The sequence below is a fragment of the Alosa alosa genome, chromosome 24, assembly GCF_017589495.1.
Source record: "Alosa alosa isolate M-15738 ecotype Scorff River chromosome 24, AALO_Geno_1.1, whole genome shotgun sequence".
Taxonomy (NCBI): domain Eukaryota; kingdom Metazoa; phylum Chordata; class Actinopteri; order Clupeiformes; family Clupeidae; genus Alosa; species Alosa alosa.
The window spans coordinates 6,462,461-6,487,460 of NC_063212.1; the positions used below are offsets into that span (position 1 = coordinate 6,462,461).

A 25,000-nucleotide genomic window follows, 5' to 3' on the forward strand; every position below is an offset into this window, starting at 1 on the left:
CCTTTAATGCCAAACCCTGCCACAGTGCTGTCTGTGAGCATATTTTCATTAGCACGCGTAATCCAGTCAAAACACTCAGCCAATGCGGATCAAATGAGACTCTTGCTTTTCTAGCCACAGCTCCGCTGTGACTGTAGGCCATTCGGAGCGTTACATTTAGCTTGATCAAAAGGAGCCCAAGTTGGTCCTTGGTGAATTTCAATCTGTCCGACTTATCCTGATGCAAGGGCGGGGAATTCGACACTGTGGAGACAAGGGATATCAAAACGCCGCCAAATCTAATTTTCCGAAAGCGAAACCTGTCCGAGATTATTGGGAATATACAGGAAATTTAATAACTGTAATATTTGTGAAAGTTAAAGGGGGTGATGCTGGTAGAGAGTGGCAGGAGATGAAAACACAAGCAGACAGATTTTCATCTTATTCTCCCTCAGCCACTAACCCCGAGAGACCGGCGCGCTTCAAAATATTTACCCTAGTTTCTCTTCGCTGCTCGAGTCGGGGAAACCTTGTGCTTGCGTCCCTCCTCTCAGTCAACACAAGCACACACACACACACACACACACACACACACACACACACACACACACACACACACACGCATAGACAGAGAGAAAGGGAGGGAGGGAGAGAAAGAGAGAGGTAGAGAGAGCACTAACAAAACACACACACATCTCTCTTCAACTCCCCAAACCATCACTATGTGCATACTAAATATAACAAGATACACACTCCCACACACTCACAGACTTCAAGGGCCGTCACCTCCTCCCTGCTCTCTCCCACCTCTCCAACCACACATAAGCATCAGTGATAAACTAGCGTTGGGCCTTGCCTGCAGTACATAGCTACATAGCTAGCTAGGATTTACAACCTCGGCTGTTGGACCAACGTTTAGCTAAATATTACAAGGGGCTAAATTGCAGTTAGCATAATGACGCACCCCTCATCAGTGTCCCGGAGGACCCCTCAAGCATCCCCTGGCAAGAGTGTGTGTGTGTGTGTGTGTGTGTGTGTGTGTGTGTGTGTGTGTGTGTGTGTGTGTGTGTGTGTGTGTGTGTGGAGGACACGTGGGGTGGGACAGTGGGCCAAATTAGACATGACACTGAATTTATGGGCGGCGGTAATTAATTTGTCTCTCCTGGTCGTGGGCACCGTGCTGATTGCCAATCTCCCCCCGCGCTCCTGACCACACCAGAGCCGCAGCGGAGCCGCAAGGAGGAGCGAGGGCCCCACCAGATTAGATTGGCCACATTAACCTCTGCACCGGGCCTGCCGCTACAGCACCGGGGTGGGAATGCTAGTTAAATGTGGATGCCGAGTGACCCAGTAAGTATGAGGCAGAGAGAGAGAGTGAGAGAGAGAGAGAAAGAGAGAGGAGGAGAAATAGGAGCAGAGGAACTTACTGTAAAAGGGTATAATTACTTAATACACCCGGCACAGAAATAGACGAGAAGAAAAAGTGAGTGAGAGTGAGAGAGATGAAGCGAAGAGAAGAGAGGTTCTGAAGGGGAAGGGAGAGGAGAAAGAGCTCTAATATATATAACAGAATGCTACAGTGGAGGAGACAGACAGAAGAATCGAGAAACAATGGAACGATGGAAGACGTGAATAAAGGATGACAGATTTGGAAGAGGTTGGTGGATTTGTGGGAGAGGGGCAAAATGGAGAGGGGTGGGGAGGGAAAGACAGAAAGAGGAGAGGAATGGAGAGGAGAGAGAGGGGGAGACCCCGAGGGAACTAAAGACATTTAGAATCACATCTCCCTTTGATTAAATGTACTGCTTTTGGAGATATTTCTTTAAAACTCCCTGAGTAAAAAGAGAGAGAGAGAGAGAGAGAGAGAGAGAGAGAAGAAAGAGAAAAGAGAGGGAGAAAGAGACTGGAGAGAATGGTGGACAGGCAGAAAGGAGAACAAAAAGAAGAAAAGAGAGGAGGATAAAAAGATTGAAAAAAAGAGATATTCAGTTTCCCTGATCTCTTTTCCTGATCCATATGCAGGGGAGAGGAGTGAAAGGGCATTTAAATATTGCAGTGCTGAGCAGGGGAATGAATGTATATGTTGAAACAGTGCGGGGGCGAGATGACAGCGTCAATGCACAGCTGTGCAGCCTTCAAAAGACCACACCTTTTTCATCAATCTCGCACGGCTGTTACAGTCAATTACATGCATGCATAAACACACACACACACACACACACACACACACACACACACACACACACACAACACACACACACACACACAAATACACACACACACACACACACTTTGAATCCCATAACATTTCTAGGCTCATACTGATTGGCTCACATGGTTCAGTGCTCATATTGATACCTGAACATATGAACAGACACACACACACACACACACACACACACACACACACACACACACACACACACACACACACAAACAAACAATGACAACAGCAAACAAACAAAACGGAACACACAGAAAGCACAATCACAAACGCAGTGACAATCCCTCTCCGAGGGCCTCTCCCCAACCTACTCCCCAGCGCAGGCTAACCAGGCTAATCGCGCGCATTCATATTTCCCTTCCTTTCCACGCTCAGTCAGCACACTCCTCAGTCAGCATCCTCCACCGCAGCCATCTAAGGACACATTCTCCATGTCCCACCCCTCAAGGCAAAAGATTTTCGGATACAAAGTTAGATGGAAGGTAATGGCGGAATAACTTAACGGCTGCTGGATGATTACTGGGCACTTGGCCGGGCTAGTGTTTTTGCAGCGTTCTTCTGCTATCGCAGAGGGGAAGTCGGGTGCTCCAGAAGTGCGGTGGGAGAGAGGGGCCCGTGGAGATTACTGAGCAGAGAACTCTCATGCGCCACGCTCCAGGGCCACGAGGCTGGGGATGGAGGCTGACGCTGAACTGTGAGATTCAGAGAGTCTTCAGACAGGGTAGTGATTGAAGCCAACTTCCATCTCTCTCCCCTCTCTCCCTCTCTCTCTCTCTCTCTCTCTCTCTCTCTCTCTCTCTCTCCTCCACCACATGCCCCCATCTTGCTCTCTTTCTTTCATTCTCTCTGTCTCTCTTTCTCTCTCTCTCTCTCTCTGAGGCAAAGATTGTGCTGATGCCGCGGAAGCGTGCACACCAACAGCAGGTCGGTGGGGTGTTTTTACCCTCTGGGTGAGTTCCCTCAAACTGTGCACAGTCTGTGTGCATGTGTGTGTGCGTGTGTGTGTGTGTGTGTGTGTGTAAGAGTGTGTGTATGCATGTGTGAGCAAGACAGAGAACAAAATCATGTGAGAATGTGCATGTGTGTCTCTCTATGTGTGCATGTGTGTGTGTGTGTGTGTGTGTGTGTGTGTGTCTCTGTGTGTGTGTGTGTGTGTGTGTGTGTGTGTGTGTGTGTGTGTGTGTGTGTGTGTGTGTGTGTGTGTGTGTGTGTGTGTGTGTGTGTGTGTCTCTGTGTGTGTGTGTGTGTGTGTGTGTGTGAACTTGCAAAAGAAAGGGAGTGTGAGTGATAAAAGAGTCTTGTCTTGTTTCTCTGCATTTTTAATATTTAATGATTGCTTGTTTGAAGTGGTTTTAAATATTCATCTCTTCCCCTCTTCTCCTTTAAGAGAAAGAAGTTTTTTAAAAAAGGAGGGGAAATGATCCTAAAACACCACTGCCTCCACTCCTCCCTGCAGTTCCATTTTAACCCGTGTGAATCATTTAGAGTTCCCACCAGACTCAGCCACACTTAAGGAGTCTGGTATCCGCTATCCAAACACATACACAGCTTTGAATAAAGATATGGGGGGAGAGACTGGCATATTATTAGTATTAGTTTGAAAATACTGGGGTGCGTCTGATTTGTGTGTCATTGTGTGTTGCAACATTGTAATGGAGTTCAAATCTGTCTGTCACCCTCACATACGCTCACACACACACACACACACACACACACACACACACACACACACACACACACACACACATTCACTCTGCTGTGCCCCTCCACCAGTAGCATTGCATCCAGTAAAATGTCACCGCCGGAGTTAGCACAGGGCTAATTAACGCTAATGGCCTCCACAGCCCCAAGACTAGCATGCCTCCTCGTCGCCCCTGCACACGCTCCACTTCGATTGGCTTTTTAATTGCTAGGTGCTTGCCTTCCCCTTCCCTTCCCTCACCGTGCCTCACTGTGCCTTGCCTTGCCTTGCCTGCCTGCCCCCCAGCCTGACCCAGAAATGTCAGCCCCAGACCTGGGCGCCCGGCGCGCCGCTCCCCCGTCCCTCCTCTTAGATGTTGGCAGCCAGAGCTCAAGGTGACACGCCGAGATGCAGTGTGCACAAAATGTCAACTGCTTAATTTAATGTTTGTGCGAGTCGGGCCGGGATGTGGTTTGGGAGCGGGAGAGGGAGGGAGGAGGGGTGGGCTGGGGGGAGGGAGGGATGGAGGAGGGAGGAGGGATGGAGGAAGGTCTTGAGAAATCAGCTGGGAGATTTAGAGTAAGCGAGGGAGGGAGAGGGAGGAAGAACGAACAAGCAGCAGACTTAATGGTGCAGAGAGGCAACTGTAGTCCCACAAAGTGCACACACACACACACACACACACACATCTCATACACACACAAACACGGACCCACAGCCAAATGCAATGAATTACAAGTGAACACTTTGCAATTATGAGGCCAGTGCTGTGAGTCTCATTAACCTTAAGACGTGGTGGAATTACTCTGCACAGTTCCCAGACTCCACTGCTCTCTCTCTCTCTCTCTGAGGTGAAATACTGCTAAAATGGTGGGAACCCAGATTCATGGTGACGGTTAGATGTAATAACTGGGGCCTGAGAGTCTCAGCATGGGGCTGTGCAGGCGGTAATGAGCCAGTCGCTCCGGTCCTCTACAGAGAATGAAGGAGGAGCAGGAGAAGAGAAGCCATATTGGCTCTAACTCTCCCCCCAGGAGTCAAATATTTACTCTGTGTAATAACCCGCTCCAACAGGTAGGCGACTACTTAGCATTTCCTTTGCAGCTATCAAATTCAAGAGTTAGGTTAATTTCAAATCAGGTGCGGAGCAATCAGCTTATTGAAATATTCATTGCAACTACCGGTACTGGTAAATGTCAAATAGTAATTACTAGATTCACCCCAAAACATATAATTATTACATTAGACAGAGTATCCGACTTGGAATTAGACATCATCAGGCAAATGATTTATTTGAGCCAGAGCCTGTCATAAGAATGGGCGCACTGTTGCTCATATAAATGGAGCTCTTGAGCAAGGAGTTTTATTCACACTTCTGTTGTAACACATGGTTTATGGAGCCATGGGAAAGTGTTGTTAGTGTGCCGTGATGATTAAGGATTTCTTCATGTAAATGTATCTACGTATTAGAGATGCACCGATAGATCGGCTAGTGACCGGAATCGGACGATTTTCACGTGATCGGCCATGACCGGCGACAGGCCGGTCAGTCTGAGACATGCCGATTTTATCCCGGTCAAATGCACTTGTGCGCCACAATTGTAACAACACCCAGCTGAGTTTGCAAAGTTTGAAGAAGCTAGCAACCAGGCCAACACTCAGGGCTGGATGTAGGGCTACAAAGAAAGCGCTAATAGGCTACTGAGTTTTTCTATGCAGCAAACGCTGTGCTTTGCCATTGGCCTACTGCGTGGAATTTACTAAGCTGTCACTTCATTAGGCTAATGAAACATCGCCATCATCACCATTACTGCCGCTTAATTGCGCGCTCCACAGCTGAACCACAAGCCCGCTGAACGGAGATAACCGATTGGCGACATTAAAAAATAATCAAAGTTTAGCGATCATAGGCTACATAATAAGATGTCAACAAGCAGCAACATACAGTAGCCCTAGTAGTTCTACTAATTCCACTTAAAAAAAATACTGAACTATTTACTGCAGTAGACTAGGGCTTACAGTAAAATACCCTAGTAGATTGAGAAGTGGATGTCGTGAAAGTGAACAAATGATAGCCTATTAGAAAGTCAAACAAACGTTAAAGTTGCTTTTGACATAGTAGCCTACAATGAAGAAAACTGATGCTCTGAATACTGAATCAGCCGTCTCTGAAAGTTTCTATAGCCTAATTGATGCATTTAACTGGAATTTGGATTTCATTTTTTCACCGCAAAACAGACGTGCACTGTTTTCATATGTGGTGGAGCACCTAATTGCACTTCTCCTCCCCTGTGTTTGGTGATAGCCTAGGCTACAACCACTTTTCTCTCGCCCTCCCATAAATTCATCAATGCATATGAAAATATGTTACATGGTAGCATGTTCAAATGTATCATGACAATTGTTCTTATATCTTTAGTTGGATATTGGATGTGAGAAGAATAAAATGGGTGTTCCATAACTTAACTTAATCCATAATTTGATACTGCAGCTGAAGTTAGACTTGAAGAAGAATCTGTCTGCTCACCAGTTCCATTTTTCCAACAGCCATTTCATTATTGATAAGTTGATTACATGTCTATATGAACATGTTCTATCAAAGAAAAGATAGAAAATAACTATTTGTGTGTGTGTGCTGTAAATTGGTTAGAAGAAATGAAATCGGAATCGCCTAAAATCGGTATCGGCAGGTCAAACTCTATGAAAAAAAAATCGGAAATCGCCCAGAAAATTGCACGGTGATATGTGAGTAACAAAGGAGTTGATGTGTGTGTGTGTGTGTGTGTGTATAAATTTATCTCTATGTGAGTCACAAAGAGCAGTTGATGTATGTGTGTATATGTGAGTCTGAGTATGTGTGTGTGTGAGTGTGTGTGAGTGGGTGTGAGTATGTGTCTGTCTGTGTGTGTGTGTGTGTGTGTGTGTGTGTGTGTGTGTTTGTAAGAGAGGAGTGTGAGTGACAGGCGTGTGTATGTGCACAAGTATGTGCGTCTGTGTGTGTGTGTGTGTGTGTGTGTGTGTGTGTGTGCATGTACGCGAGCGGCCAGCGCGGTACTTTTCCGTTCCTGACACATCACTTTGCGTCCTTGCTCGCGCGCCGCTGCCGCCGGCCATCGATCGCTGCGGTGTACCTGTCACGGCCGTGAGAGGTGTGCGACGCGGCGAGCTGCGAAAGGTCACCCGCCCGAGCACCGTAATCAATGGCACGCATTCAGCGCCCAGTCAAGTGCCAGCGTTATCGCTTCAAAAAACGCCGGCAAAAAATAATTAGTGAAGACAAAGGGCTTTTTTTTGCCACGGAAAAAAGGTAACACGCACACAATCTGGGAGGTGTCAACCATTGTACGCAGAGACATTAGTAAAAGACTGACCTAGGGAAAGTGTGTGAGAGAGAGAGAGAGCTAGAAAGAGACAAAGAAGGCAAACAATGCTGCTGATTCATCGAAACGATAGATACATGATGTCATCTGTGCATTATGTTGCAAGGTGCTCACTGTTTCCAGCTTGGCCTGCACGGTCTGGAGTGTTCATCTGCCATTTTGGGGTGACATATTGCATGTTTCTTGTCCACATGCACAAGCAACCATGTAATCGCATTTCAAGCTCCCCAGCTGCCTTGACCATCCGTTAACTCTTGTTTCCCCCTCTCTAAGCAGCCCTCGGACAGATCTCTCTCTCTCTCTCCCTCTCTCTCTCTCTCTCTCTTCTCTCTTCTCTCTCTCTCTCTCTCTCTCTCTCTCTCAGTCCTCCGCATCAGTCCCTTTCAACCTTCCCCTTCCCAAAACAGGAAGTGGAGCTCCTTGCGCATGCTAAGACGCCAAGTTAATGAGTCGCCGCGGCGACACTTGTGCCCCTAACCAACCATTTCGCGGGAGCAGGACCCCGGTCAGCCAATCTGTGGCCCGTGCTCCTCCATCTTCATTTGTTGGCCTGTAATTGGCTCTGACGGCCTGCTGAAGCGTGGCAGAGGGAACAGCCGTCGCCGTGTAAACAAAGCCACATGTTCCCCAAACGGGGGGCGCGTGCCCCATTCCAGCTCCGGATGAGGACGGAAGGGGGGTTTAAAAGGGGAGGGGAGGGAGAGGGTGATGCTGTACCAATCCCTTGGCATGGCACCTGCTGGGGGAGGATGTACCAGCGCTCTTCAGAGAAGATGGAAGGTCGAGCCAAAGTTGCCCGTAACTGAGACACAAGAGTCGCTGGTTTTGTGGACACCCACAACACATACTGTAGATAGATAGATAGATAGATAGATAGATAGATAGATAGATAGATAGATAGATAGAGATAGATAGATAGATTTATTGATAGATAGAAGATAGGATAGAACTTTATTTCCCCAATGAAATTCAAGACATGACACAACACAAGACATGGTTTAGTTCTATGTTGCAAATGACAACAAAGCCAGTCATTAGTCGAGCCATGCATGTTCAGAAACCCAGGGCCAGGGAGTGAGACTTATTGGCCACACAGTAGGGATGCACGATATATCGGCGGCCGATATATTATTAGCCGATAAATGAAAAAATGAAAATATTATTATCGGTCCGATAACAGAATTCTGGCCGATAATTTGCGCCGATATTTTTTAAAGTCCTAATTTAGGCCTAATGAAGGTCCGGCTGGCTACACTGAGCTAGCCTACTTGAGCTTGGTTGGCCATACTTTTTCTTCAATATAATGTCAGCGGTGTGAATGTATTTCACCACTCTAACAAAATCTGTGGATATGCTGTTCATTTGGGAATCTGTGCATCTCAAAATCCTCTCGTGAATGATCCGCCATTTAACCTTAACAGAGCGGAGCTCAGCCCTATCTAGAGCCGTCTTGTGCTGGTGTGTTTGCACTTTACCGCGCTGGATAAAAAATAAACAAACTCGTTAGTGGAACGAGTACATAAGTAGGCCTAGTTCTAAGTTGTGTTTTAGTATTATATTTGCATTACTTTAGCTTGGGTTTTGTATTATTACCTAGAAATATGCTAACCATTTGTGCTTCAGTTCCAGACTAGTCATCATAATAAGTTATTAAAACCTTCGGGGCTAATGCCTTTCATTTCTGCTGCAGCAGGTTGTGCGCAACAAAGTAGACGGACATAAGATACAGTCTGAGGAGTTGCAGCTTTATTCAGTTACCCACAGTTGAAACTAAACCTAAGTTTCCCTCACAAACTCTGATATAGTCGCTATACTGTAGCTTATTCCAAGCTGAGCCGTTTATGAGCTTTAGTCCTAAAAGCGATTCAAACTCTCTAGCCACTCACTTAATTCACTGACGTCAGGTTCACTAGGAGCCACACATACTGTAGGGCTAGGCTACTGTTATGTTGCTGACTGCCGTACTATTGAGGACTATTATGAGTTCTGTCCATCATTTGGTGGTAGGTAAAAGTACTGCAATAAAATTATGCTTATTAAATGCTTTCCCCAAATCACTTTTCACAAATTTTTTTCAAGAGTAATATTATCGGGTTATCGTGATGGGGTATCGGGCCACAACAAACCAATAAATATCGGTTATCGTTATCGGCCCTAAAATTCCATATCGGTGCATCTCTACCACACAGGCAATGGAAATTCTGCCATTTTGTACTCACTCCAGTTCAGCCCCATATTGGATTTCTTGGATTCTGACAGCAGCCTTATTCTTGGACAGAGAAGCTATTTTCGCTTCTTTCTCACCCACTATTCCAGTGAATGGTGACCAATTCCCAAAGGTCACTGCCATTCTGCTGGATAATTACTTTTGTGCTACACTGACAAACAGAATGGCTGACTACTGAGAAGAGATTGAGAGGATTTTTTCCACCCATTCTCTTTTCATTTTTAGCCGCACTAGGCCTTGGGCATGTTATTCAGGGAATACCTGGGAACAGGTTTTGGCGACGCCACGTGGAGCCATTAATTCTTATATGTGGCGATGGCCTGGCACACGTTTTTTTTTTTTATTTGATAGTCCTGGGATTCCTGCTGAAGGGGCTTCCCAGCCACTCGGAGCCCATCTGCCGTCCGTCCTCCGGGCGGTACACTGACGGCCAGACGGCCCCGCCGGCCCTGCCCGGGCTCCGGCGCCGCTCGGCTGAACGCACCGGCAGGAAATCAGGCATGATGGACCAAAGGCCCGTCACGTCATCCGGCCGACAGCACCAAATTGGAGAGGACCACAGAGAGCCATGCAGAGCCAGAGAAGAGATTCAGGAGAAATATTAAAGTGGAAGGATGGAGAGATGGAGACAGAGAGAGAGAGAGAGAGAGAGAGGGAGGGGATGGAGGGATGGAATGGCTGGGAAGAGAAAGACAAAAATGAGCAATTTCAGGGCAAGTGAATAAAAGGAAAGTGGGTGAGCAGGAGAGACAGAGTGTGTGTGAGAGAGAGAGAGGGGGGGGGGGGGAAGGGATAGAATTCAGTGGGGAAAGAGGTGCAGTCTGCAGAGAAGGAGAGAGAGTAAGCAAGTGAAGAGAGGCAGGGATTGAATTTAACAAGGGCAATGTGAACAAAAGAGGGGAAAGCCAGCAGACAGATCAAATTCACACCAGCGTTCACACAGAAAATTCATCTCCACCCCGACGGCGGGTTAACAGGCCACACATGCCACACGCCATGCCCTGTACACCAGATATGAATTGCAGAGATAGGAACACAAGACGCATGCATTCCCAGTGGAGCGCTGTGTGGAATGAACCCAGCGTAGCACCAATTTAGGAGCAGGATGAGTCTTCGCGTCCCCCCTCTCTCCCCTGCAAACCACCTCCCTCAGGTCTTCGGGCGTATTACACGCTCTGGCACACCAATCCGGCGCCTGTAAATGAAGCTAATTGCCGCACGCAAGCTCAGCGTCTTTCTCCCATCACTTGATGAAAAGAAACGATTTCCAGAAAGGATTATAATATAGATTAAAATACATATCAGGCCTCTCTCTTCTAACCCCCCACCCCTTCTCCTCTCGAACTTCATTTTCCTTGAGCAATAAGCCATCCGTCACGGCTTGGGAATTCTGGGATAAAGAGAGTTTCCTGGCCTGCGGGCATCTATCCGATATACATGCGCGCGAGAACACAATAACATGATGATGGTGTTAACGTAGGTATAGAAGACCAGTTTCATGCCACACTGTTTTCTGTACTCCTTCACAACTGATACCCCAGTAGCCAGGAGCAACAGGAACCACCTTTTGACTCTGCTTTGAAAAAAACAACACTATTTTTCTCGCTTGTCTGATATTTTGAGTATCAGGCCTGAAATTAATTAAATTCCATTTGCGTCGTTCCCTTGACTTGCATCAAATGAGAGTTCCAAACGCTATTGAATTTTCACTTTTACTCCAAAGGTAAAGGGAATGAGTAATTTCAATCTGGACTGAAGGCCAGGTTCACGCTGACATACATTTTCTAACCTCACAGGCAGTAAGCACTTGCAGGTCTTGGGCCAGAAAGATAAAGCATATCACATCTGGCCTTACTCTTAATGAGGCTAGTTAATATTCTCACAACCTTGGTAAACATAAAAGAGTTTATATTTTCAAATTTGAAACATCAAATTGGTTTGTTTGCTCTTCACCTCAGCAAGGGACAAAAGAGATGGAATTTAAAAGCACCTAATTAAATGTCCTGCTTATAAGCATGTCCTTAACAGCAGACGCCCGCAGCTGGGCCTCCACTCTGATCTGAGAACAGTCCGCCATGTTGATCAAACAGCCATTCATCTATTTGTAGTCTGATATGATAGGGGAAGGGGGGGTTATCTGTTTTCTGCCTTACATTTTGCAAATGGGTTAATTAATACGTTCCAGAGCCATGTGTGCCCAGCATTGCCATGCGAGCCTCATTGATCGCAGCAGCCGGCGGTATCAGTCAAATCTCTCTGTCTGTCTCAATTTTCTTGTCTCCGACATGCTCCCTCTCCAATCTTTCCCACTGTCTGACCCACTTCATTCTCTCTTTCTCTCTCTCTCTCTCTCTCTGTCTCTCACTCTAAATAAGAGGGGGCACTGTAGGTCTGTGTTCTCAGATAACATTAGGTCTGGGGTAAGTGCAGAATGGAGAGCGACTTGGCGAAATTACACCCTTTGATGAGTTGCCACTGGGAGTCGTGAACAGTAAGAAAATGGAAGAGGAAAAAAAAACATGAAATGGAGATGAGAAAGAGAGAGCAAAAACAAAAACAAAAAAACGAAAAAGGGCATTTGGGACGTGAGATGCGTACGAGGTGTTTGCTAATCAACACCAGTGCACATTCTACCACCAGATCACGAAAGACTAATGGTTTCATTAAAAATGTGAATTGTCTGAATCCAGTCGTTCAAGACGTCATGTATTGCCAAGCCTATCTTTCTGACAGGGTTTAATGACAGACCGCAAGCAAACTAGTTTTGTGTGGCAGTCACGAGTATCTTGACAACACGTTATATACAATACAGTCGAGCAATTTCCCAGACAATGGTTTGTTTGGCAATGAAAAGAATGATTGATCAGGAAAAAAGAGCATTTTTTGTCATGTTTTCTCTGTTGAAAGGTAAACCATTTTATGAAAGGTACATAATCACAGATAATGGCTGTTCGCATTGTATGACGGCTGGCATTTTAGAAGGAAAGTGTGTGTGTGTGTGTGTGTGTGTGTGTGTGTGTGTGTGTGTGTGTGTGTGTGTGTGTATGTGTGTGTGTCTGTGTCTGTGTGTGTGTGCATGTGTGTTTGTGTGTGTGTGCTGTGTTCATGTGCATGTCACAGAGAAAGACCGTTAAGAGTCCAAAGAGACAGGAAGGACAAGGAGAAGGACGCTTGATGGACAAGAAAAAGCATTAAAAGGAGCATCTCCTCTGCTCTTCTCACGCAAACACACCCCGCACCCCCATTCACTTCTCACCACCGCCAGTGTGCTGTACACTCTCCTGTCTCTCTCACCACAGAGCCAACACACACCACCGAGGGGCAGAGAGGGAGAGAGAGAGAGAGAGAGACAGAGGGAGACAGAGGGAGAGAGAGAGAGAGACAGAGTGAGACAGAGAGAGAGAGAGACAGAGAGAGAGAGAGACAGAGTGAGACAGAGAGAGAGAGAGAGAGAGAGAGAGAGAGAGAGAGTGAGACAGAGAGAGAGACAGAGAGAGAGAGAGACAGAGTGAGACAGAGGGAGACAGAGGGAGAGAGAGACAGAGAGAGAGAGAGACAGAGTGAGACAGAGAGAGAGAGAGACAGAGAGAGAGAGAGACAGAGTGAGACAGAGAGAGAGAGAGACAGAGTGAGACAGAGAGAGAGAGACATGTGTCCCTGCATCAGCCAAGAAAAGTGAAAGTAGGGTACATAACATACTTCCGCACATACAGTACTAATGAGTGCATACACATACAGTCCACACGCACACTAACAAAACCACCTCAGGTCTAGGTCAGTGCGAGGGTTAGGGTCTGACATCCTTATCAAAACTATTACAAGCCACTAAGTGCTTTTAGCATGCCATGTTTAGATGTCTCCTGCCGCAACATAAAGCCAACAGAAGGTTTTTCTATGGAATGTACAAAGCGGGCCAAGGGCAAGGGACTATCCACTACATATACCTTTACAGGGATAACAATATGTCCTTGAAATATATTACATCAATCCAACAAAATCCACCATGTTCATGAACTAGCAAACCACCAGCATACTCTCAGATATGTTTGCTCTTAAAGGCACTCTAAGTGATGTTGGGTAACGTCAAAAAAAAAAACAGAACTAGTTTCGCTACTCCCTCCCCCTCCCCTCCCGTGCAACTGAAACTCTCCAAAACGCGCATCTTGTGGTTTTAGAGTATATTCAGGGCACAGGCAGCTGTGGGAGTAAGTGGGAGTTGAACAGTGTAGAAATGCTGTTGTGTTTCTTCTCCACATCATCCTCAAACGTGTGCAATTACACAGAGTCTTCAGATCTTCATAGTAAGAGACAGTGTTGTTTTCGTTCAGCGGGTGAAGAAAGAGACACACCTGTCCGATTTCACGAGATAGACATTGGTGACGTTCGCCGTTCTGCTGTCATGGCACAATCAAACAGCTGACCGGGGCTCCGCATCAGCCTGTCGCACAGGGTGACAAATAGCTCTTTAAACGGAACAACGCATCGGAGGATTACTGCTTTCTCCGCACGTGCCTGTCTACCTGGGCCGCAATGAAACTCTACACTGTGAGCATGAGCGAGAGGGAGAATGAAGCGGACTTGTAGCGCAACGGTGAGCAGCCCCCCCCCCCACCCCATTCTTTCTTTCTGTCACTCACTTGTAGGCTCTTTCTCTCTCCCACTCTAATAATACACACACACACACACACACACACACACACACACACACACACATACGTACACACAACTGCACACATCTTACACACGTGTGTGCATGCACACACACACACACACACCTTCTCAGATGGTTGCTCTGTTGTCAGGCTCCGGCAGGATGGATCTGAAGCCGGCGGTTATTTTCCACTAGGCCCCTGGACTAGCACTCTCTGTCTGTTGATATCTTCCCCTCTCACTTCTGGTCTGACTTACTAAAGCGTGAAGGGAAGGGAAGAGAAGAGAGGAGGAGGAGAGGAGAGGAGAGGAGAGAGGCAGCGATGCACCGGTGGATGGAAGGCCTTTTAGAGGCTTATCAGTCTGTTAACGTCTGACATGAAAGACATTGCCTAACCTCAAAAGATTTCAAAGGCACGGCGGCATATAATAAACTCAAACACACATGCATACCAGACACACACACACACACACACACACACACACACACACACACACACACACACACACACACACACTCTAACTAACACTGCAAGACATCCAATTTCTTCCCTTCTCCCTGCCATACAGTACACACAAACATATAAGGACACATACACAGTCCATGACTTGAATATATCTCCTCCCCAGCAGGCCTTCACACACACACACACACACACACACACACACACACACACACACACAACCAAGGCACCTTATTAAACCACCGGCTGGAAATATTGCTGTAATTACGAGGGACCTTCCCACAGCACCTCCTGGACTTGCGACCAAATCCGATGTGCTGATCCAAATGTCACGCGCCTTACGAGACAAATTAAAGGCTCCTCTGCCATTCGGCCCACACCACACACAACACAGACCCCCACCCCAAGCTAAAAATACTGAGGATGGAGTGGACAGACATGGACAGGCCAGCGGCGCAGTATCCCCATCCTCCAAAGCTGGGATTACATATCAGCACACACAGGCTGGCCTTACTGGCTGATTAGGGAGCTGTGTGGCGGAGGCCGATGCTGAGCTATGAGCTTACAGCCTCTCCCAATTCGCCCGGCGAAATTGAGCCGCTTTAAGAGAAATGTGTTAAGAACATCGAGCCTGTTGATGACTGCTCTCCCCCTGTACACACACAAACACACAGAGAGCCACACAATCACAAAAACACACAGTCACACACACAGAAACACACACACACACACACACATTAGGCATCTGTTCACATAATGCAGTTCCCGGAGAAATTAAATGCGGCAAAAAAACTGTGGGGAAAAAGAAACGGGTCGTATAGTAAATGTGGGACTCCTTCCCAGTTTCCATTTGTCCTCCATAATTATCCGGCAAGAGAAACAGAGAGCGCCAGGCTTTATTAGATCTTAATATAGAGTGCTTGCAGGGTGACTCAGGCTCCGCAACGCCCCACGCTCTCTCTCTCCCACCGCTGGGGAAGCAGCCGTCTTCCATATTGATCGCCGACTTAAAGGAACGAGGCACAGCGCAAGCGTATTAGTCATAGATGCCGCGGAAGGGAAGCAAGCTCCTAATCAATGCTTGAATAAGACGCCGGGGTCAGTCCATAGCTCAGGTCATGATCGCCGAGTGAATAAGCAGCCTGATTAATGGAACGACTTGACTCTGTCTGCCCTCTGTTGAGCACAGTGGACAACTGGACTAGACTGGACGAGAGGGGGTTAGCGGTGGTAGGAGAGGCGGAAGAGTTGATCCATCCCCGAAATTAAAGCCTTGTCAACTGAATGTCACTCGTGTCGCTGGCTACCGGCGGTTTGCCGAGTGGACGTCCTCGCTGTTGACTCCTGTGTACGGAAGCTCTTTGAAGCCCGTGTGCGTGCGTTTGTCTGATCAATGGAAAGACAATGCATTGATCCAGGCTTTAACAGCCACCACTGTTGCTGTCTGCACAGCAAACACTGTCAAGGGGGCATTCGCTGAATGTTAGTGTTGGGGTCGATATGGATCCTTTTCCACGTCGCACACAGTGAGGATGATTCATGAGGGAACGAGAGACTTCAAAAATCTCTCTCACACTCCTCCTTAATGCACGCTAACAAGCTCCACACGGAGAAGACACCGAGCTAGACGCAGAGATTTCATCAGCGGAAGAGGAAACTGCTGTCAATGAGCCAAAATGGCGTACAAGGGAGGAGATTGTGACTCAGGCTCAGGATCGGTCAGCTGGCGGGACCTTCCAGACCACTTGTGTCGTCTCTTAATTTGTTCTGCCTACCCCCTTAGCCCCGTTAGACACAATAGCGGCCACGCTTGAGCACTGAAGCCCTCTTCAGAAAACACCGGAAAATGAAGAGAAGGGGGTCATCTCTCCATTTTGAAGATGGAGCGGTTGAATAAAGTGGGGGGGGAGGGGGGCAGAGCACTTAGTCATGCCTGGGAGCCCAGACGAGAGGCACGGCTTAGCAGGGGAAATGAGAGCAAACAAACGAGACAAATCCCTCGTTCTTTTAGAAGCGCTCCTCGTCGCTCTTGTTTCAGACAGAGACTGAGAAGTGGGGTGTGGGGGTGCAGCTTAGAGGGGGGTCTCTTTTGTGCTGGGGGTGATTGAGCAGAAAGAGAGGGGATGTGCTTTTTGCACACACACACACACACACACACACACACACACACACACACACACACACACACACACACACACACACAAACACACACACACACTTGCCTGCATGAAGACCTTCAAAAGGCCACACACATACACACACCAATACAGTCTACACACACACACACATTCACACACATGGATAGACACCCGTCTACACACGTACACACATGCATAGACAGTTAAACACACACACACACACACACACACCACACATACACCACACACACACACACACACTTAAAGACCACTAAGAGTTGCCCCCCATAGAGGCCAAGCCAGCGGGGGCATGTGCCGAGGCAGGGGAGGATGTGTTAGCGCGTACGAGGCATTTAAGCGTGCTGGGCAGCACAGGGCAGCTCTTATTAGCCTCCTCGAGCACACTGCCATTTCTCCACAATCAATCATTTATCCGGACAGGCCAAATCCAAGGTTAAGCAGTGGGTAATCACACATACACACATAAAGTGTTTTAGCTTCCACACAGGTGTCTCAGGTTCGTTCAGAGGTACCACTCTATGACAGCACCTTAAGCCATAATATGGAATGAAGGATGATAAATGTATCACCAAAGCTGGAGAAATACTCTTTTAGGTCTTTTTTTAATGCAGTGTTACAAGCCGAAAGGCACATTCGGGGTAAAGACAAGTGCACTGCTCTGGTAACTGATCACATCTGACATGACTTAAGATGTGAATTATGTATAATCAAAATCAAATTAGACTCTAATCTTCCTTTCATCGACTTTCAAAGTCATATTTCCGTTTGGAATCAAATGTCACTTTCTTGAGAGAAATATTATTTTGAGCTTTCAATCTTGTTCGTGTATTCATGGATACCACATTAATACTAGAGTATAAAGTTTGAAAACACAAAACAATGAAATTGCTTTTTTGTTTACTCAATTGATGCCGTAAAATGACCCAATCTAGGGAGGCAGCAACCTGTGACCTCCACGTGCCTCCACCCTCCTCCATCCTAAACTCCATCATTATGCACCACAACCCCGCCTGATGGTCGTGCCCGCTCCTCGAGGTTTCCACGGTGACAGTGAGGGAGGGAAGTCGTGGCCTTCATGTCAAAACCCTGACAGAGAGAGCTCCGAGCTTTTGACATGTGTGACACGCAGCAGCATGGAGGCTGACTGCGGTGCAGGGGGGAGGGGGATTGTGGGACACTGGTGGTGGTGGTGCTGGTGGTGGTGGTGGTAAAGGAGGCTAGAGGATGGGACCTGGGGTGGGGGTTGGGGGTTCAGAGGTCACTGGGGTGTGTGTGGCGGTGGGGGAGGGGGATTCTTGTGGCAGGCTGGGCTGCTAAATGGCAGCTTCCAAACAGGAGAGGGTCAGTAGAGGCCAGCAGAGCCTGGTCTCCCCCTGAGGAGCACTCTGCATTAAACATAAGCACCCCACTCCCTACCGCATCACTGCGGCACAGCAGCACTGCTCCCGGTGTTCAACACTGAGATTCCACACTAATTCTCATTTCAAAACGTCCACAAACAAATGGGCCATGTCAGCTGGAATATCTTAATTAGCCAAATCATATTAGACTATTGTTCACAAAATGTCACTTATTGGTTTAAGTTTGAATAATGTTTAGAAATGAGTAGGGTTTTGCACATTACCGAGAGACACAAGATCTGTCAATTTATTACCAAGAAATGGGCAACCACACAAAAAAATAATAATTTGTACCAACACAAGCAAATACAATAATTGTCGACTCATTTGATTTGCGAGTGACCAAATCTTTTCACTAAATCAAGCCAACTGAAATAATTGAGTCCCGGTCACTAGGGGGAAAAAATACAGGCAGGTGTTTCCGCCCGTTCTTAAACAAACCGCCGAGCCTCATTACAGCTGGGTCCTCATCACCAGATCACCAGCTCCCCCTAAACAGCGCTTTAAAGCTCCGTTTCAACCTCAGGCGGCCACGGCTACGTCTCATTCCTTAGGAGAAGAGCGAGAGAGGCCTTAAGGATGACTGGGAGCAGGGGAGAAGAGAGAGAGAGAGAGGCCTTAAGGATGACTGGGAGCAGGGGAGCCTCTGTTTTCTTCTTTCTCTTTTTTTATTCTTTTCTTTTTTCAGCCCTCAAAACAACTTCAAGGGCTCAAGAGCGGGGCTGCAAAGAAAAGAACAAAAAGAACAGAGAGATGAGAGTGCATTAGAGATGGAGACAGAGAGGGGGAGACAGAGCGAGAGAATGAGAGAGAGAGAGAGATAAGAGAGAGAAAGAGAGGAGGCCAAGCATGCTTTATATTGAGACATCTCCAGTCGTTTCTGTGGCGATATAAATATGTTATTATAGGGTAATGCAATCATTGGTTCACCCCAGTCGTGCTCAGCCTCCCTGGCCACCTCAGCCCCCACCTCCTCCCCTCTTTCTCTCTTTCCCTCTTTTCTTTCTCTCCCTCTCTCTCTCTCCCTCCTCCGCTCCTTTTAAGAGCCCAGGCCCTTTTTGATGATGTCGACATTCCCGCTCTCCAAGGAGCAATTAGCCACTGGTGACAGAGCTCACCACCGCCCCTTAGTTCTGCTTTCCGCCGCCACGGCCTGGACCTCCGCCTGCGAAAACCCCCGCACCACACTGCCCCCTCCACCTTCCTCCACCCGCCCTCCCTGCCTGAGCAACCCCCCACCACATACACACGCACACACACACATGATGCAAACACCATCACCACCACTACCACCAACACATGATTCGTCCCCTTCTGGGAAGGACAGTCGTTCATCTTCTTGCCCTACAACACATGAACTCATCCATCCAACACTTCACCTCTTGGCCCAGGTGCTTTTTTTGTCCCACTTCCACCTTAACACATGGTCCTGACCCGTTGTGCAACAGGCTAGCATTCTCCACGGGACTGGACAGTGGATCAGCTCTGGCTGATTGAGGCTGGACACAGCGGTAGCTAAGTCCATTAGCATTGACCAAACCCCTTCAAAAACCCCCCTAATCAGATTAACCGCATCCCACCGCCTGACCTGCCTGTCCTCTCACCTCCTAGTGGACACTGCGAAGCCGAGCCCTGTCTCACTGCGCCTTGTGAAGGACGTCCAACTCAAATGTAATAAGACTCATTTCTCCAATCTGGCCCACCGGAGCCCCCCACTGGCTGGCCCCTGGAGGGTTGGAGCTGCTCCACGGCTTGACCCAATCAGCCGTGCTGCACCGGTGCCGGCTGCCCCTTCGCCCTATCTCAATCATGCAGACCTGCTCGGAACATCACCCTGGGGAGGGCTGCCGGGAGCAGCACTCGCCGCCTAATGAACTCAGCCTTAGCCTGAAGGGGGGGCGGGGGTCACCTCACCCCTCCTGCCACACTCTACTCTACACCTCCCTACCAGCACTACCACCAGTAGCACCGACCCTGACTGCTTCACACCTCACCTCACCCACGAGCGCGAGGGAAGGAAGGGGGAGCATTGATTTCCTTAACCTTGGGGGAAATCCACCGTTGGTAGTGCACATAGCCCCTGGCCTCTCACGAGGGGCCAACCTCCAGTGCTCTCCCTCTCTCAGAAGAAACGTGATTTTCTTAAGGGCATCTGGATGGTGGTGGTGTGTGATGTGGGTGTGGGTGTGGGTGTGTGGTGGGGTAGTAGCAGTTATAAGCCTTGAAGTGGTCTCCTCCTCGTCATCAAACGATTGCCTCCGCTGCCTTTGTGCTAATTGTCAGTGAATGACCTTTTCCCCTTTCAGTGGCCCTTGGGCCATAATTAGCCCTCTGCTGCCAGTGGAAACTACCGTTCCTCCAGTTTAGGTCTAAATTAGGCCGAGTGGCTGAGATGTGCTGAGAATTCAGGTCAATAAACACAGATGCAATTCTCTATTAAGACCACCTCCCATATTGTCCATTAGCCAATAGTTCCAAAAGAGTTAAAAGCAAGTGTGTGTGTGCTTTATTTACGGCAAGTTAGAAATACAAAGCAAGAAAACAACGAGAGACAATGCTATGCCTTAACCAACACTGTTTGGGGTGTTGAGTTACTGTATTTGATTAAATTACCAGGAAGCGGAATCCCAGAATGGCTCGAGTCACTGGCAGGGGCAAACTACAGCATGCTAATTACCCACGCTTCCTCTCTTCGGGCCCCAGCGTATCCTTGTTAACGTGAGCGCCTGTGTCGGCTAGGCCACTCTTTACCAACACCGCGTGGCTCTCATTGCCATGATCAAAGGCGAGCTCTTTGAATTTGAGAATCAAACACCAGCTTCGCTTAAATAAGAGGCTCCATTACGCCCCCCGCCAAAAGAAAAGCAGTGAAACATTTACACGATAATGAGCATTAAACAGAGTTTGAAGCCTCGTATCTGTGCTAGCGAGCCATGAAACAACACTAATAAAGCTTGCGCTTGTTTGGAATTGGCTGGAAAAGGGGAACCTTGTTCAAACCCCCCCAAAAAATAACAGTGAGGCAACCCGAAGAGTAACACACCGAATGTTACGAAGATTAAAGACATGCAGTGTGCGGAAGCTCGCCAAGCGCGAGCATATTGTGCGGCGAAGCCGTCGAGTGCGTTCGAGAAATAATATTAAAAAAAAGATGACAAAAGCCCTGTTGCCCCTCGTTGTGACAGAGCACCTCTCCAGCGCTTCTGTTTTAGGGATTATGGCTGGCTGTCTGGACGGCGCTAGCGTTAGCGGGGGCGCTAGGTGAGATTTATAAAGCAGCTGCTAGCAGGGGCGAGTGGGAGCTGAGTAAATGTAGCCCATCTGCTGTGTGTTTCAATCAGTTTCACTGCTACACCGCTGCCGCAGGAAGCAGTGCAAACGCAGCAACATTACTTTTCAGCTCCCTCCCAACTCTCCCAATTCTCTCTCTCTTTCTCTCCCCTCTCTATCTCTCTATCTCTCTCTCTCTCCCTCTCTCTCTCTCTCTCTCTCTCTCTCTGCAGCATTAGTGTGATGTATGATGAGAGGGAAAAGTGCCGTGCTCTTTCCCTTCGCTGCGTGTTTCTCATTCCACCTGTCACACCGTTTTTCATCCTTCGCACAGCACCCCTCCTACCTCCCCTCCTCCCCATCCCCCAAACCCTCAGCTCCACTCCCCACTCAACAATTCTCCATATTTCTTTCTCCCTGGGTCTCCCGCAATCTCAAAGTCTCTCTCTCACTGACTTTCAATTTAAACTGCCACATGATTGCTTGGATCTACATTTCCTTGAATGGATCATCAGCACTCAGTTTAAATAACCAAATCAGTAACTGGGGCAGTCACTCTTGCTTTTTCTTGCCATACCCCCATCTCAGAGAGAGAGAGAGAGAAAGAGGGGAAGAGAGAGAAAGAGAAAGAGAGAGATAGAGATAGAGAAAGTTACTGCCACACACACACACACACAGTGAATACACAGCACTACTTCTGATACACACCTATAGTACACACAATATTGACATCAGACAGCAACCTTTTCGTGTAATTTTTGGCAATTTTGAGCAGTGGAAAGGAAAGGCATAATCAAGCCGACCCACATTCTTCGCCTTTTCACGAGGGACTCTTCACGTTACAGCCCAGAGCACTCACTCTAAATCCTCACACATTCCTGGACAAAGAAAGTTCTGTAGTCTCTCCGGAGAAACCAGGGATACTCGTACCAAGCAGACCGCACCCCAGCACAAAACAAAAAGCCAATGGTGTCACAAAAGTGCGAATAAACCCCCAGCCACAAATGACAGTCTGCACTGTCTGTAGGCTCTGAGCTCAGACGTGGTTTCTTCACGTGAGATTGTTTGTGTTTGTGGGTGTGAGAGATAGTAAGAGACACTGTAACTGTGTGTGTGTGTGTGTGTGTGTGTGTGTGTGTGTGTGTGTGTGTGTGTGTGTGTGTGTGTGTGTGTGCGTGTGTTTTGTGTGTGTGTGTGTGTGTGTGTGTGTGTGTGTGTGTGTGTGTGTGTGTGTGTGTGACAGAGAGTGAGACCAGGTGTCAGAGTGTGTGTGTGTGTGTGTGTATGACAGTGGTGAAAGCACAAGGACTTATGGCCAACGCGGAAATAGAATGTGAAAAAATTACCACCATTTACCGAATAGCTCCTATAAAGAGCTCGGCTCTGCTCGTGCCTGCGACATCAATTTAACCAAAGGGTGTTTACGCCCCGCGAGGATGGACGCGCTTTGGGGGAAGAGGAAAAGAAAGGAGGAGAGGAAGAGGAGGAGGAGGAGGAGGAGGAGGACAAGAGAAAGAGCGACTGTCATTCCCGTCCTCGCTATTATCTGTGCCTTTTTTTCCGCCAGCGCGACGCTTAATTAGGTTGCTGGTTGTGTGTGATCGCTTTTGTCTTTGTGCTTTGTTCGCCTCGCCGTGTAGATGCTGCGTTGCTGTTCTTCAGCAGAGGGGAAAGATGCCGGGGAGGCCAAGGGAGGGAGAGAGAGAGAGAGAGAGAGAGAGAGAGAGAGAGAGAGAGAGAGAGTGTGTGTGTGTTTTTATGCTGGGATACAAAAGGCCTGTCTGAGGCAGTCCCAGGGCCTCTATTAGCTTGTGCTAGCGTTCCAAGCCCGACTTGATGACAATAGCAGATAGACCTGCAGGGTCTCTGTTCTGTATTCTCTCACACTTTTTCTTCCCTTTCTTTTTTGTGCACTGTGATTATGGTGATTGTACAAACACTGGAACCCAACAGAGTAGCAGAGTGGAGTGGAGTGTGTGTGTGTGTGTGTGTGTGTGTGTGTGTGTGTGTGTGTGTGTGTGTGTGTGTGTGTGTGTGTGTGTGTGTGTGCTCATGTGTTTATAAATATTTCATGGAATTAATGCTTTGATTGTTCTTCCTCACAGCAGATTGTGTTAGCGACAGACGACTGTGAATAACGGCTCTTGAACACGGGCAGAGAGCCGACTTTCTTATTTAAGTGAAACATGAAAATCAAATCAAGTGCAAAAATGTTTACTCTTAATAGGCATTGAAAAGAGCTAATGCCACCATGCACTCATCACACATTCTGCACACCTACTCCTCTCCTCTGCTTGTGTTGTTTCCTCATATTACCATTCCCTGCATTAACCATGCACTGTAGAAACGGCTAATCTAACCAAGTGTTATTATTGTTATGTTAAGATCTAGTTGGTATTGCTTTTAGCATAAAGAGACTAACTTTGCACTTTGTCAATAGGATATTTTTGACCTAATTTAACGAGCAGCTTTTGTTATTGTAAGACGTCAAATCAAATCAAATGTGCTTAATGCACTGGCTGCCAAATTTGCTTGTTTTAAGCATAAGCATGCTTAGATTTGTAATAATTCATCTTAGATATGTTTGGAGGGCCATTTGTTGCAGTGTTTTGTATTTTGTATACACTTCCTTTAGCAGCTGAGGTACACATGGCTCTACACTGTCACCTCGAGTGAAGCTATTCAAAAATGCAAAACGTAAGCGTACCTTAATAACAAACTCATGTGCACACACAAAGTTTCGTACGGACAGGTGTCGCATGTCCATAAAGCACAGGGTAGATTGGTGTAGGGGGGGTGGGGGGTACCCCTTAGGGCCAAAGCAACACTAATGCGTGTGCACTAATCTGATTCATGTTAATAGCCCATGCTAATTGTTCCTAGCTGCACACGGATGCTTAGGAGCATGTCTGCCATGCCTGAGCGCTACTTAAGTGGGCCCCAGGAACAGTGGGTAACCAAGCTTTAATTACGCTCTACCTACGACTGCTTATGCTATATATTAAAGGGTTGGACTCAGATTCATCTCCTATCTAAAGACCTTTAGAAGGGAAAGTTATGAGTGACGGGGTTCAGAGACATGTCTGGACTGTGAAGGGCCATTGATCGCATTGCAGAAAATGTGAATTGTCTGGAATCTGTTTGAAGATGGGCTTATAGTCTTGGTGTTTAAATGCATTTGAAGTGAGGCATCTGCATAACATTATTATGGACAGCGAAATAGCCTAGTAAAGTCTAAAAACCCTTAAGATGTGGTGCTAAACCACAAAACACCCCACATTTTCTCTCTCTCTCTCTCTCTCTCCATCTCCCTCTGTGTGTGTGTGTGTGTGTGTGTGTGTGTGTGTGTGTGTGTGTGTGTGTGTGTGCGTGCGTGTCTGTGTGATTGTGTGATTGCAACATACCAATGAACCAATTCAGTCTGATTTTTCCTCTCTGCAAAAATGGAAAGAGCTGAATTCCAAGTGCCCGAGATGGTCCCGAGATGCAGTGATCTGCCCAGATCAGTGGGCCTCGACTCGGCAGACAGGGCAGCAGGCCAGTGCAGGACTTGGCCGCTCACGTCA

At 47.6% G+C, this 25,000-nt stretch overlaps 1 protein-coding gene across 1 annotated transcript in view; it reads right to left on the reverse strand.

Moving 5' to 3' along the window:
• The window catches only part of LOC125289533 (tetratricopeptide repeat protein 28-like), a 150,033-nt gene that overhangs the window by 91,368 nt on the left and 33,665 nt on the right, over positions 1–25,000 (reverse strand).